Source organism: Hipposideros armiger, unplaced genomic scaffold, assembly GCF_001890085.2.
Source record: "Hipposideros armiger isolate ML-2016 unplaced genomic scaffold, ASM189008v1 scaffold_203, whole genome shotgun sequence".
In the NCBI taxonomy this organism is placed as follows: domain Eukaryota; kingdom Metazoa; phylum Chordata; class Mammalia; order Chiroptera; family Hipposideridae; genus Hipposideros; species Hipposideros armiger.
The window spans coordinates 1832658-1848487 of NW_017731553.1; the positions used below are offsets into that span (position 1 = coordinate 1832658).

Consider the following 15830-nt stretch of genomic DNA (forward strand, 5'->3'; position numbering starts at 1 on the left):
TTTTAACACTATTTAGTGTCCTGGGTTTCTTGCTCTGCACTAAATATTTATCCAGAATATGCCATTTTATACTCAAAGTAACCCTCTGAGTTAGTGGCTATTAGTATCTCCATTTTCCAGATTACAAAACTTGAGAGGTAAAATAACTTACCCAAGATCTCACTAAAAAGGAACACCCAGGACTGACACTCAAGTAGGCCTTCTGCTTCCAAAGTCCCTGCTCTTTCCACTATATGACACTGCATATTTTGTAAATGTTACGGTATAATTAGCGTCTCTAAAACTTCTCCAAAGATAAAGCCAAGCATTAGAGCAACAGAAGAGATCTCAGGGCTTATTGGGCTTTCAATCGTTTTGTTTTCTGTCAACACCTGATCTGACCGCTACTGCCACCCCACCCCCGCCCCCGCCCTGCCATGTGGTACACATGGATGGGTGCTGTCCAAATTCCCCATCCAGAAAGGGCTTACTGCCCAGCTGTGAGGACTGTGATCAGTGGCAGCTTCTAGCAGTCACTTCCTTCAGGGTCTGTGTCAGTTGGAGAACCCTGACCTCACCCGAGGTCACCTCCCTGGAACAGCCCACATCCAGTGAGTGAGCCGGGCCTGGCCACGTTGGATCAATGCAGGCTCTCTGACAGACACTAGCAGTCCCCAGCTCCCTGGCTGGCCAACGCTTTGTTGGGCCAGCTTCCCAGTATAACTTCTCCCTTGGCCCAATCCCGCCTCTTCCCCGGCCCTTTCACGGTTGTTGACCCCTCAGGAATGCCTCCACCACAAACTCTACCTGCTTTCAGAGATCCCACCTGTGACTCCTCTCCTTTTCTCTCCAACAGGTCTTACTTGCCCAGGCTTTTGTGAACTGATAGATTCTGGGAATCTTCCTCTTCCTCTGCCTGTTTAAGTCATTGATGAGTTGCTAGTGCCTTTTGCCTCAGACTTCCCTGTCTTCTTTGGAAATTCCTTGGAACCTTCTTTGGAGTGCCAGACTTTGGGGCCTCGATCTACACCTGCCACAGAGCCCTAATACCCAGCTGGTACTGATATAACTGTTCCATGTTAGGGAAAGGAGCATCACTTGAAGATGGTTTAAAAATCCTAAGGTGAGTTTCTAATGGTGAGATGCTCGTACCTGCCATTTTCTTGACTTGAAACTGTTTGTAACCCAGTGGCTCTGATTTAACCTGGCACAGAATAGATAAGCACCTGGCATGGTTGGAGTGACTGTACCTATAACACTGTTGGTGTCACTATATCTGCCAGTCTGCGGCTAACTGGTCTCCTCTAAGGAACACCCCCAACTCATTTTCCCACTTCTGAAATACTTTATTCTTCTTTATTCCATTTCTGCCAGTGCAATTTCCGTTTTCATGTTCTCATCTTCTATCCCACTGCTAGGGTCAACCATGACTGTTCCCTATTACTTCCACCCTACCCCACCCCATATTTATTCCACTCTGTTATATAAAGCCTCCCTGTGCTCTCCATCACCCTGCCAGCAAGGTCAGGATTTACTGTTGTCTGCTTCTGGGGAGAGCATCTCAAATCAGTGATAAGACATTTGGATCCATGCTGCTAGGCCAGCAAAAGAGGATCCCCCTTGAGATTCCCCACTTGCTGTGGAAGGATAAGAAGCAACAGCATAATTTTTCTCCTCTGTAGGCATGCTCTGGAAGCAATGTCAAGACAGCAAGACGAATGACAAAAAAAAAAAACGTGGCAGGCAATTAATATATAGTGCTTTATATAAACTGTCATTTCATTCTTGGAACTGTCCAAAAAGTAAGGTTGTCACCCTTCATTTATAAATAATGAAAAGGGCTGAGAAAGAGCAATTTACCTGCTCAGGTCTCCACAGCTAGTAAATAGCACTACCAAGATATGAACCCCGGTCTTTCTGTTGCAAAAGCCTGTGCACTTTGCACTGCCCGATGCTAATAGTCAGGAAGGCTTACATACCACGCTTGGCACTGGTTGGCATGGGCCAGAGGATTCAGGAAGAACATATGACTAGTGAGTGAGTGATGCTCTGGCTTTTGTGTTACTGGAGAAGACATACCTGAGAGCGACATCAAAGCATGCCCATCAAGAGAGCTATGGCATCGGACCCCAGGATCCAAGAGTCCTCTCCAGAGGCCTCTTTAGCTACATCCACGATCCTACGCTGTTACTCTTTGGTCAGCCTACTGGGATACAGTGCTATTGGGTTGTCGGAAAAGTCATGACGCATTTTTGCAACGAAAAACATAGAAAACTACGTCATGACTTTTCTGACAACCCAATAGATTTCCTGTTTTCAGCTCAGCTACCGCTGCCGCCTCCGACCAAGCCCAGGAACTACGTCACCCATAAGACTCTTCCATATGTGGCTTCAGGTTAGAGTTTGCCACTGAGAGAAACTCACTGAATACTTGGACGGTGGGACTGAAGCAGAAGTCACTATTCTCAGAACGTTGTGACCATCAGACAGTATGGCTTCACAGAGCTCTCTCTCTGAGCTCCCACTACCTGGTCACCTTTTGCAGTTAGACCTGGTAACTTCAAATTCCTGAGTTCCACAACTCTTCCAGAGCTTCCACTTGAAGTCATTAGAAACATTTCTCTAATCCTCTGGTATGAACCTTCTGGACCTTCACTCTCCTAGCTCTTTCCAGTTTGTATGAGCCTAGTTTTATATATAAAACCCCCTTTTTTGGCAATATTTTAGTAACTCTATTTTCATCACTATACCCAGACTGATACAGGTCCCATCCACCCGGAACCTCACCAACATTCCTGTATTATTATAAAGTGACTCCCTGGGAAGTCATGGAACTAAAGTCAATTCATATAAAGGCCTCTTTTCTTTTTTCTTCATAAGCCACAGAAGATTCGGGGAAGATGATAACCTAAGGCTAGCTGTTTCTCATTCCCAACTACAGGCTGCTTGCCTTTCCTCAGCCAAATAGCTATGAAGGCCTATGGAGAAGAGCTGGATGTTAGTGAGGTCCTCGACATTGTGGGAGTCTCATCAGAATGAAATGTTCTAAGTCTTTCTCTTGAGTGCTGAGCAAAGCCTGGATCCGGCACCAGAAAGGCCCAGCACAAGGAGACCAGGAGGTTGTAGAAACAGTATCAGACCATGTTCCTGGTCTCTTATTCCTCCAAGGGGCCAAGAAACACTGAACTAAGCAGAAGACCAGGTCAATGTGGAGAGGGACAAGGAGAGGAGACCTGGGAAAAGGGAGGTTGCCTTCAGATACTTTGTTTGCCACCATTTGAGGGCCTACCAGCCAGCACTTGGGGAGCTCTCGGAAATGCCTTCCACCATGAGCTGACCCTGATGGGCTGACAATGAAATAGCTTATAACCATCTGTGTGGGTCCAGCAAACAGCACGGAGCGGAAGATTGATGAAGCAATGAATGCCTAAGGAAAAAAACTGGTGGGACCAGAGACAAATGACAACATGAACAAAAACAGTGATAACAAGAAATTAGGGGCACATACAGAGATTCATGTGCAGCATAAAAAAGAGACTTTCTGGAACTAAAAAATGTGATTCCTCAAAGAAAGAGTTCAGAAGACAAAACAAAGGAGAGGATGATCACTGCTGATGCTCATAAGAGGGAAGAGGCAGAGGAAAGACAGTCACTTTTTTAAATTCACCAAAAAAGACCTTTTCTGAGCTAACAGCTATAAAACTTAAATAAATAAAAGATGTAAAAATGACACTTTACCAATTAAGGAATACAATACTAGAACACCATTGGGTCAAACGCAAAATTACAAACTATCTAGAAAGCAATTAAAAACAAATGAACACTTTATTCAAATACCTACTTTGCACAGTGACTGATACAGTAAGAAAAAAATTACATTCTTAAATGTTTTCAGTATTAACAAACAAAGATGAAAAGATAAAGGAACTTAGTATTCATCTTAACATATCTGGGAAAGAACCACAAATTAAACTAAAAAGAACTAGGACAAGGCTTTAAAAACAAAAAAAAGTGGAATTAAGGAAATAACCACCAAAAATTGTTCTTTGAGGAGACTAATAAAACACATAGCCCTCTAGCAACTCTGATTAAGGAAAAAGAAAGAATAAATATTGACAAGATGGGAAGTGAAAAAGTACACAGTAAAGATTTAAATAATTATGAAATGATATTACATTAAACTCTAAGCAGGAAATTTGAAAACTTAAGAGAAACAGAATGAATTTTTTTAGAAACCAAAATTAACCCAACAAGAAGTGTTAAATAGGTTAATTATCAAAAGAGATTGAAAAAGCAATCAAATAGCTACTGCTGAAAAAGCCATCATAACAGATTGGTTCATCATTTTTAATTCAACTTTTTAAAAAAACATTTTCAATATCATTTAAACTATCCCAGGCCATGGAGGAGGAGGAGGAAGAGGAGGAGGAGGTGGAGGAGGAAAACCCATTAATTCTTTTTTTCCCCAGTGTTGTTGGGATATAATTGACACATAACTATGTGTAACTTTGGAGTATTCAGTGTGATGATTTGATACACATACATATTGGAAAATGTTTACCAAAATAAGGTTAGTCAGCATATCTTTCATCTCACACGATTACCATTTTGTTGTTGTTGTAAAAGTGAGAATTTTTAACCTCTACCAACATAGCAAATATCAAGTATACAAAACAGCAGGATTAACTACAGTACTATGCTGTACACTACATCCCCAGAACGTATTCATATTATAACTGAAAGGTTGTACTCTCGGACCAATATCTCCCCATTTTCAATACCCCTCGAGCCCTAGCAACCACCATTCTTCTCTCTATTTCTCTGAGTTCAATGTATTTAGATTCCACATACTAGTGACACCATACAGTATTTGCCTTTCTGTGTCTGACTTATTTCACTTAGCATAATGCCACCAACATCCAAATGTCCATGCACATTGGCAAAGGACAGGATTTCTTTCTTTATATGACTGAATAATATTCGTGTGTGTGTGTGTGTGTGTGTGTGTGTGTATCTACCACCTCTTCTTTATCCATTCATCCGTCAATGGACACTTAAGTTGTTTCCATACCTTGTCTATTGTAAATAATGCTATCATGGACATGTGAGGGCAGATGTTGCTTCAAGATACCGATTTCACTTCTTTTGGACATATACTCAGAAGTGAGATTGCAGGATCATATGGTAGTTCCAATTTTTATTTTTTGAGGACCCTCCATACTGTTTTTTAGTGGCTGCACCAATTTGCAATCCCACCAAAAGTGCATGAGGGTTACATTTTCTCCACATCCTCACCAACACTTTTTATCTGTTGTAATTTTTATTATACCCACTCGAGTGGATGTGAAGTGATATTTCACTGTCATTTTGATTTACATTTCCCTGATAATTAGGAACGTAGAGAACCTTTTAATGTACTTGTTGGCCATTTGTATATCCTTTTTGGAAAAATATCTATTCAGGTCCTTTGCCCACCTTTTAATCAGATTGCTTGTTTGTTTGGCTATTGAGTTGTATGAGATTTGTTTTTATCTACTTTGGATATTAACTCCTTCTCAGATATATGGCTTGAAAATATTTTTTCCCATTCCATAGGTTGCTTTTTCATTTTGTTGATTGTTTCTTTTGCTGTGCAGAAGCTTTTTATTGTGATGTAGTCCTACTTGTTGACTTTTGATTTTGTTTCCTACGCTTTTCATGTCATAACCAAAAACTCATTGCCAAGATCAATGTCTAAGAGCTTTTTCCCTATATATTCTTCTAGGAGTTTTACAATTTCAGGACTTATGATCAAATCCTTAATCAGTTTTTGGTTAATTTTTGTGCGTAGTGTAAGATAGGGGTTCAACTGCATTCTTCTGCATGTGGATATTAGTTTTCCCTACATCATTTACTGAAGACACTATCCTTTCTCGATAGAGTGCTCTTGCCTCCCTGTGGCCTCTCAACTTGTTCCATTGGTCTATTTGTCTGTTTGTATGCCAGTACAATGCTGTTTCGATTCCTTTAGCTTTGTAATGTAGCCTCAAATAACGAAGTGTGAGGCCTACAGCTTTCCTCTTTCTCAAGATTGCTTTGGCTATTCAAGGACTTCTGTGGTTCCATACAAGTTCTAGGATTGCTTTTCCTATTTCTGTCAAAAATGCCATTTGACTTTTAATAGGGATTTCATTGAATCTATACACGGCTTTGGGTAGTATGGACATTTTAATAACATTAAGTCTTCTGATCCATGAGCATGATCTTTCTATTTATTGCTGACTTTTTCAGTTTCTTTCATCAATGTCTTATACTTTCCGGTAAATACATTTTTCACTTCCTTGGTTAAATTTATTCTTAAGTATTTTTTTGATGCTATTGTAAATGGGATTGTTTTCTTTATTTCTTTTTCAATTAGTTCACTTTTCATGTATAGAAATGCAACTGTTTTTATATGTTCATTTTGTATCCTTAAAATGTATTGAATTTGCTTATTAATTCTAAAAATTTTGGGGGGGAGTCTTCAGAATTTTATGTATATGAGATCATGTTTTCAGCAAACAGAGACAATTTTACTTCTTCCTTCTGATTTGGATGGCGTTAATTTCATTTTCTTCCCTAATTGTTCTGGCTAGACTTCCAGTACTGTTGAATAGAAGTGATGAGAGTGGATGTACTTATTTGTCATGATCAGAGAAAAAGCTTTCAACCTTTCACCTTTGAATATGATATCAGCTGTGGGTTTGTCATATGTGACCTTTATTATGTTGAGGTATATTCCTTCTATACACAATTGAGAGTTTTTATCATGAAAGGATATTGAATTTTGTCAAATCATTTTCCTACATCTATTGAGATGATTGTTATGACTTCTGTCTTTCATTCTATTAATGTTGTGAATCACATTTATAGATTCGTGTATGTTGAGCTATCCATGTATCCCACGGATAAATCCCACTTGATCATTCCATTCTTTTAATGGAATGTTGAATTTACTTTGTTAGTATTTTGTTGAGAACTTTTGCATCTATATTCATCAGAAGTAGTTATCATTTGTTGTGTTATCTTTATCTGGCTTTGGTATATCATGGTAATGCTGACCTCATAAAATAAATTTGGGAGTGCTCCCTTCTCTTCTACTTTATAGGAGAGTTTGAGAAGATTTGGCATTAATTATTCTTTAAAAGTATGATGAAATTCACATGTAAAGACATGTTTCCAGAGCTTTTCTTTGTTGGGAGGTTTTTGACTACTGATTTAATCTCTTTACTTGTTACTGAAAATCTGTTCAGATTTTCTATTTCTTCATGATTCAGACTTGGTAGAGTGTATGTTTCTAGGAATTTATCAATTTCTTCTAGGTTGTCAAATTTATTGCCATATAATTGCTCATAGTAGTCTCTGGCGATCCTTTGTATTTCTGTGGTATCACTTGTAATATTTCCTCTTTCACGTATAAGTTTATTTTTCTCAGTCCTCATTCTTTTTCCTTATTAAGTCTAGTTAAAGGTTTGTCAATTTTGTTTACCTTTTTAGAAAATCAACTCTTAGTATCATTGATCTTTTCTATCGTTTTTCTATTATCCATTACATTTATTTGTGCTTTGATCTTTTTTTGTGATTTTTTTAAAAATTATTTTTTATTATGAAATACACATTTTTTAGAATTAGTTTCAGTGCTTTGATCTTTATTATCTTCTTCTTTCTATGCATTTCGGGCTTAGTTTGTTCTTCTTTTTCTAGTTCCTGGAGGTGTAAAGTTAGGTGTTTACTTGACATCTTTCTGTTTTCTAAGTGTAGGTACTTATTGCTATATGCCTCCCTCATAGCACTAACTGTTACTATATCCCATAAGTTTTGGTATGCTATTTTTCCATTTCTGTTTTATTCAACGTATATTTTTTGTTTTTTATTTCATCCTTGGTCCTATTGGTTTTTTCAGGAGCGTGTTCTTCAATATCCACATATCTGAATTTTTCAGTTTTCTGTCTGTCATTGATTTCTAGTTTCATACCATTATGGTCGGAAAAGAAATTTGGTATGATTTCAATCGTTTTAAATTTGCAGATACTTGTTATGTGACATAACATGTGACCTCTCCTGGAGAACTTTCCTTGTCTATTTGAAAAACAGGTGTATCCTGCTTTAGTTGGATGAAATGTTCTGCCCACCTGTGGCTGCATGGATTCCCCATGGGAATGCACATAGCAGGGTAAGCCAGTGTTGACACTCAAGCTGGGGATATGCATGAGCACAGCGGGTGGGGCTCGATGCAGGTGAGCCCAGGGGTGCAGGCCACGGACAGGAGACATGGCCAGATCCAGCTCACAAGCAGCTGTGAGGGCCTTGGCTACCTGCGTGCACTTCCATAGCTATTAAGGTCTTGCCACAGGTGTGCACAAAGGCATTGATGGTGTGGGATGGGTATCAGGCTGGCGGCACTCAAGTAAACAGCTGGAGAGTCTAGCCCTGAGAGTGCACATAACGGTGTGGTTCAGCTCTGGGGGGTCTAGATTTGAGACTTTCACTTCTGCAGCTGAAGAGACCTGGGCTGCTTGCCGGTGCAGGTGTGGGTCCAGAACTGGGACTCAGTTGTGAGCGAGGGGAAGGGAACAGGGAGAGATTCAGGTGGATGGTGTCAGTGAATGCAAATATCTATGGCCCCCAAACCCAGTGAAATCCACAGCGGGGATTGCGATGGTGCTACTGGCCACTGATTTCTTTCCTGGCCAAAGCTGCTGGGGTCATCTGTGAAGCAGGACACTGGGAGCACCCTTAATTCTTTTTTATGAAGCCAACCCAAAACCAATATCTAAACCCACAAAGGAGACTACATCTATAGAAAAATCTATAAACGTTTTTGTTTTAAATATAGATGCTGAAAATTTGAATAAATCATTATCAAATATAATCCAGGAGTAATCTTTCAAAAAAGTAAGATTATGGCTACATAGGGTGTGTTGGATTACAGTATTGACACCAATTTTTCGCCCCTCCTTCTGTCTGAGAATTTTTTCATGTGATCTTAAGAGTTCATGCTATCAATATGGCATGCATTTTACTGTCCCTTAACTTTGGGATCTGCCAAATATCTTGTTTGGGAGAATCAAAAGAGGGAGAAGGGTGTCACATTCTAGCAGAAGCCTTATTACACATTTCCACCTTCTCTCCTGTGCTTTGACCATTGAGACTAGCCTGACTAGCCCACTTATACCAGCAGAATAAGAGTTAACTGGGGCAGAGCCTCTCTAGCTACCACCTGAAATTAAGCAGCACTAATAGACCAACAGACCTACATAGACAACCAGAGCCATGCAGCAGAGCAGAAACGAGATGGACCAGACCCCAACTAACCTGAAGAAAACAAGCAATAGCAAATGATTGCTGTTTTTGAAGCCACTGAAATATTGGCTGATTCATTCACAGAAATTACTAACTGACATATAGGATTAGATTTGGAAATGCAACAGAGATTCAATATCAGTAAATCTATCAACATAATTCATTACATCAATAAATTAAAGAGGAAAGCCACATGAATAATGATATCAAGAAAGGCTTAAAAGTCAACTAATAACATTCAACTGTATTCCTAATGCATTTCTAAATTAAGTAGGATTATAAGAAAATTCCTTAAAATAATACAGACTGTTTCCCAAAAACGAATGCCAAATATTATGCCAAAGGGCAAAACACTGACCAGTCCACATAAAATTCAGATGTCCACAAGAAGGCCTCTTGCCCCTATTATCGTTCGACATTGCCTTGGAGATTCTAGCTTATGAAACCAGACCAAAAAAAGAAGAAAAGAGAAGGAAAAAATGAACTAATATAAATATCAGAAAAGACATGTATTTCTTAGTCTACCAATGGTATATTTGTACAGCTAGACAAACAAAACACTCTAGCAACATCGGCGAAACTTATTTAGAGAATTTGGTAGAGTAAAGGAAGACAAGGTTACCATATAAAACAAATAGTGTTTCTCTATTTAAGCGATCAACACCAAGAAATGAAAATGAGTAAAATTATATTCACAGTAATGAAAAAAACTATATAACACACAGGACTACATTTAACTAGAAAAGCATTAGGCCCGTACGAAGAAAACTGCCAACTGCTTACTGAAGGACTAAAACAAAATTTTAAAAAAAGAGAAGACAATGAAAAAAGCATAGGACTTTGAATCATAAATTTTCAATTCTCCTCAAAATCAATACTGCTTTTTAAAAGTCCAATTTAAATTCTCAACATGATTTTTCAAGAGAAAAAGAGGGGATTTATTTATATACATAATCTTAATTCTTATATGGAAGAACAAAAACCTTAGACTAGCCATAAAAAAATAGGAATAATGAGGAATATCTTAACCAGATATCAGAATATACTCTAAAGTCACTATACCCAAGTCAAAGCATGGTTGTGGCATAGGAATAACAGACAATTAGATCAGAGAATAAAACAGAATACAGAATTAAATCCCATATATGAGCATTTAATAATAGATGGCAAAAGTGGTATTTCATTTCAGTGGGGAAAAACATGGATTTTTTTAATGAACAATATAGATGCAACTGGCTATTAATGTCAATGACTATGAAATTAAACCTCTATTTTATACCAAAAATCAATATAGTTTCTAAATAAAGACATGTTTAAATATAAAAAGAATAAAAGTCTTGCAAAAAAAATCTAGGAAACTACATGAACAAACTAGGACTGGGGAAACCCCTTAACCAATCCTCAAAACCCAGAAGGTATTAAAGAAATTTGACTATATACAATTTTTCAAAATCTTGGCACAAGTTACAATAATTATAATCAATAAAACAAGAAATTGAAAACACAGCTACACATAGAAAACAAATGAGGGGCTCATAGCTATAATATACAAGGAGATCTTAAAAATTGAAGGAAAGGGACAGCCGAGTGCTGCGTTGGTTAAGAGTTGGCTTGGGACGCCAGCTCTGAGCAGCAGGGCCCCAGTTCAGATCCCACATGAGGGCCAGTGACACTGCNCTCTACAGCTAAGATGGTGAACAACAGCTCGACCTGGAGCTGGGCTGCCGTGAGTCACCGGTGATGGCTTAGGCTGCAGTGGGGCTGCAGTGGGCTGCCGTGAGCTATTGTGAGTGGCCGGCAGCCGGCATGAGCTGCGGTGAGCCACCGTGAGTGGCCGTCCAATGGCTGGCAAATGACTGCCTCACCCGGGAAGAGCACAATGATAATACCAACATGGGCCAGTGAAGCGACGTCCTCTACAACTAGACTGAAGAACAAAACAACAGCAACTTGTCTGTTCCCCTTCCCGGATTCCCCGACGCTGTTCCCCTCCCCCAATTCCCCAATAAAAATCTTAAAAAAAATAAGCAAAGGATATAAAATACCACCCTACAGAAAAGCAAATCTAGAAGGTCAATAATTGGGCCGGCCGAGTGGCTCAGTTGGTTAAGAGCTCACTCAAGGGTTTGAGCTCTGAGCAACAGTGGTTTGAGTCTGGCCCGAGCTGAGCTGCCAACAGGTGGCAGGATGGCTCAGCTAAAAATAAATAAATAAATAAAAATAAAAGGTCAACAATTTTTTCAAAGGATGCTCAGACTCCTGAGTAGCTAGAGAAACTCAAGTTCAAGTAACAAGGTGGTGACACGTTCAGCCATAGGACTGATAAAATGTAAACAGAGCAGTCAGATGAACAGAAGATGGGATTGCAGAAAGAAGTATACATCCATACATTGCTGGTGGAATTATGAATTTGCTACATGCTTTTTAGAAAGCAGTGTGGCAATATTTAATGACATTGAAACTATACACACACACACACACACACACACACACACACACACACACACACACTTTCAACCTACTGATTCCATTCTCGGGAATCTGTCCCAGAGTAACCAAAAAAAAGTGCATGTAAGGGTATACATACAAAGGTGTTTATTGCAGTGTTCCTTTTTAGTGATAAAAAAAATGGAAGCAAAGTAAATGTCAGCTAAAAGGCATACGATTGGATAAATCATTTGCAATCTATATCCTAAAATTCTGTGCAGATGCAATTGCACAGGAATTGAGCAACTACAGTTGACTTGTGAGTTTTGTTGACTGAGAATCATAGTAACAATGGAAACAGCAAACACGTATGTAGGAAGCACCGTTTTAAGTGTTTTATGTATTTTAACTCATTGAATCCTCACAGTAGCCCTATGAGATAGGTATTATTATCACTGTCACTTTGTAGATGAGGAAACTGAGGCCCTAAAGTCACACAGCTAGTAAATGGGAAGAATTTTCTGTTAAAATACAAAAGTGTGAGTAACATATAATTTCTGTAAAATAATCGATAATAAAAAGATGTATGCATGTATATATGTGCTCATATGCATGTTTTATGTAATTATATGAGAATAAAATATGGAAGGATATATTCTAGGCTAGTAATAGCAGTTATTATTCAATATATTTTATATTACTATATATTAGATGGATATTAAGTAAATAAAAAATAACTAAAGAGCCACAGTATTTCAATAACAGACAATTCCAGAGTCATCACAGTTGCTGCACCAGTTGAGGCACGAAAGAGAAGCCAAACCTGTCCCGAGTGAAGACCCTGCAGATCCCCATCATGCAATGTCTCTTTTCTCCCCTCTGTGATAATCCCTCCCTTATGGCAGAAATACTGTATTTAGAAATGCCAAGTGCTTTCCCATCCTACCTAAGCCACACGACTCCTTGGAACCCAGACATCACTGAACGCTAAGATTGCCCAACTACAGAAGGTGTCTCAGATCCCACTCTCGTGCATAAATCTCAGATTTAAGGGATGGGGACAGAAAGGAATTTCCTCATATCCACACCTTTTAGGAAAAACAAAGCGTAATCTATTGCAGAGTGGTTTAAACTTTGCCATGCCCACCGACACACTCCACACTCATGCCCAAGGTGTTTACAAAGAGAAATGGACAGAGGCCCTTCCGTCAAAAAGCTTGGGTTCCTGAAGAAAAGATAGACCTTTTATATTAGGTACTCAACAAATGTTATGTTGAGTCAAGGAAATGATGATGCATAGGAATAATTCAAATAAAAGGTAGAGGGTGAAGTGTTAAATTCCAGAGCTAAAATCAAATATGATGAAAGTTGGAGTGAGGAGGCACGAACAGTTCAAGAAATGGTCTTAGAAGGCGATTATATTTGAGCTAGATGCAGTGATTCTGAAAGCTGGTCAGCATCAGATCCTCTGAGGTGCCACAAAACGCCAGATCTGCTGAATCAGAATTCACAGAATTGAGTGAGTCCCAGGATTGGGTGTTTTTCGGACACTGTCCAAGTTCTCACGCACACAAAAGTACACACCATGAGAAATAAAGCAGATTTGGGTGTGAAGAAAAGTGAGGAAGGACGCAGCAGTCAAAGTGCCCATTAACGAAGTGCCCAGGCATGAAAACAAAGTGGAAAACATGGCCAACTGAATTTCACTGGGGAAGGGGTGGTGAGAAGGAACAGTGAGGAATAATACCGGAAACATTGATTAGGGCTAGATCGTGGAGGGCCTGGGAAATGCCACAGGAAGAATTTGAACTGAATTCATGGAGAGTTTTGACAGAAACAAATGAAACAAAAACAGGAGGACCTTGACTTTCACAGTGCTTCCCAAACCTGGCCATGCATCAGGATTATCAGGATTCAATGCATAGGCAAGTGTGGCATTTAGAGGCAACCTTCAGCAAATCACTTTCTCTAAAGTGTTTCAATAAAACACATATCCAATTTGAGTGCCAAACCCGACAGCTTTCAATAAAATGTGACAACACATTTGGGTGGTAAGACCAGCACCTGGTATTAATCATGTCATATGGTAGCACAAATTCAACATGGGAGAAATAATTGAAAATGTTCTATTTTCATCTAGCTTTGCAGCAACATGAATGAACCTTAAAATAATATCGGAAAGGAGAAGGTGGTAGGATCAAGTGATGCCCATTGAGTCATGGTTTCAAAATGAAAATATCTACCATGTGTCCATTTTTAATTCACCAGGGAAAGTGACACAATGATTTAGGTACAGACCAGATCATCACTCATCTCAATTCAGTCTCCAGTTTAGGATTAGACCATATGACTTCCAAGGTTTTGTTTTGTAGGAATAACATGTTAAATTTATGTTATTTGTACAGTCATCTACTCTGAAGATGGGTAAAAGGAGAAAAAAATGAAGAGGGGTTATAATGTTCAAGTATCAGTCAGTAATCCATTCTTCTTTAAAAAAAAAAAGCCGACATGATTCTGAATCTCAAATTTTGTTTCCTTCAACCATGTAATATTTTAAGATTTTCATTTTCATTTAAAGTAATCGTGCCTCTTACTAAAGGAGCTCTTCATTTACAAGAAAACATCTTAGTTTGACCTTAGTTTGTCAAGTTGGAATGCTGGCATTGTAGTTTGCTTAGCCCAATACTCAAAAGTCAACTTTAAGCAAGAATGGTTAGTGTTTAACCTTCCAACAACGAAGGCAACTTCTTTTTCTTTCAGAGGGCTCCTCACCTCACACCCAGAACTTTCTAGCTCCCCTTCAATTCCAACTCCTTCCCCAAGGCCCCTTGCTATAAACAGGCTAGAAAACAGAGATGCGCCCTGACAGCAGCATTTCAGGAAGGAAATGAAAACCAAGCAAGTCTCTTGTGCACCTGGATTGGATTCCCTCTTTCGCTGGGACTGCCTAAACTATAGGAATCCCTGCTCTAGGTAGCTTTGTATTACTCTCTGTTACTGTACAGAAGAAAAGGTAAACACAGATAACCAGTGCCCTGAGCCACATTCCAATTCCCAAGACTTACCAGCAGGACAGGAAAGATGAGGCACTTCAAATAAAGCACCTCTAGGTAGAGACGTTGAGAAAGGGTGAAATTTAATATTTGAGGTGCTTTCTAGCTAGCTAATACCTTGGCTTCTGAGTAAGAGGGTACAAGGAAGGAAAATCATTCCCTAACATCACTGTGGCTTGATTAGCGGGTTGGGAGCATAAATTTACACTTTTCTTTGTGGGCTATGACCTGCCCTGACACATGCCTCCAAGCCCCAGGCTGAGGAAACCTGTGCCAGAGTTACCTAGAAGGTCACACTTCCACCAGCATTTCCCCCAATGAGCTTGGTTTCACCTACCTTAGAAGAGACGCAAAGGGCCTGGTAGTGATGAACAAGCAAGATCTCACCATGGACCAAAATCTTAAAGGGACCTGTTGTTATCACTGCCAGCAGTCACGCGCTCCTGGGGAGGAGGAAGCTTCTTGATCATATCGTCACCATGTGTTTCTGAGATTTGCAAGAGTCTGCATCTGAGCCCAAGCACCCCGAACTCTGTAAGCCCCTCCTGGTTTCGAGGAATTCAGGCAGGAAAAGCAAATAGTCCAAAGTGATTGCAGGGGTCAGTGAACCCTGTGCGGTTCATATCAGACTGTTTTGAGGAGTGGTAAGTCACAGGGTCTATACTGCAGCTATTTATAGTGAAACCAAATTCCTTCCCCAAGTTCTCTTGCTTCCAACTTGTTCTAAGTGCAGGAGGCCAGCTGCAGTCAGATCATCTTACTGGACCAAGTCTCTGTCAAGGCGAAGGGACCAAACCGGGGAGGTGGAGTGAAGAGCCGTGGGCTCTTGGTGCTTTGACTTTTAATCACCGCCTCAGACATCTCCAGAGGGAGTGGGCATTCCCTCCAACCGGGCAGAAATTCGATAGGCTGGTGACATGAGAGAGGAAAACAGAGAAGTTGGCAGTCCTTTACATCTCTTCCCCAATCCCTACAATCCAATCAATCTCTCTCTCTCTTTCTCTCTCTCTCTCTCTCTCTCTCTCTCTCTCTCTTCTCTCTCTCTCTCTC

The 15830-nt window shown here is 39.7% G+C and overlaps 1 protein-coding gene across 1 annotated transcript in view; it reads right to left on the bottom strand.

Annotated features, from left to right (window-relative positions):
- Nucleotides 1-15210, bottom strand: part of FGF13 (fibroblast growth factor 13) — a 530394-nt gene extending 515184 nt beyond the window's left edge. Inside the window, exon 1 of the mRNA XM_019653607.1 lies at nt 15118-15210. The gene's annotated coding sequence lies outside the window, so the exon portion shown is untranslated. The remainder of the gene's footprint in view (nt 1-15117) is intronic.
- Between the last annotated feature and the right edge of the window lie 620 nt (nt 15211-15830).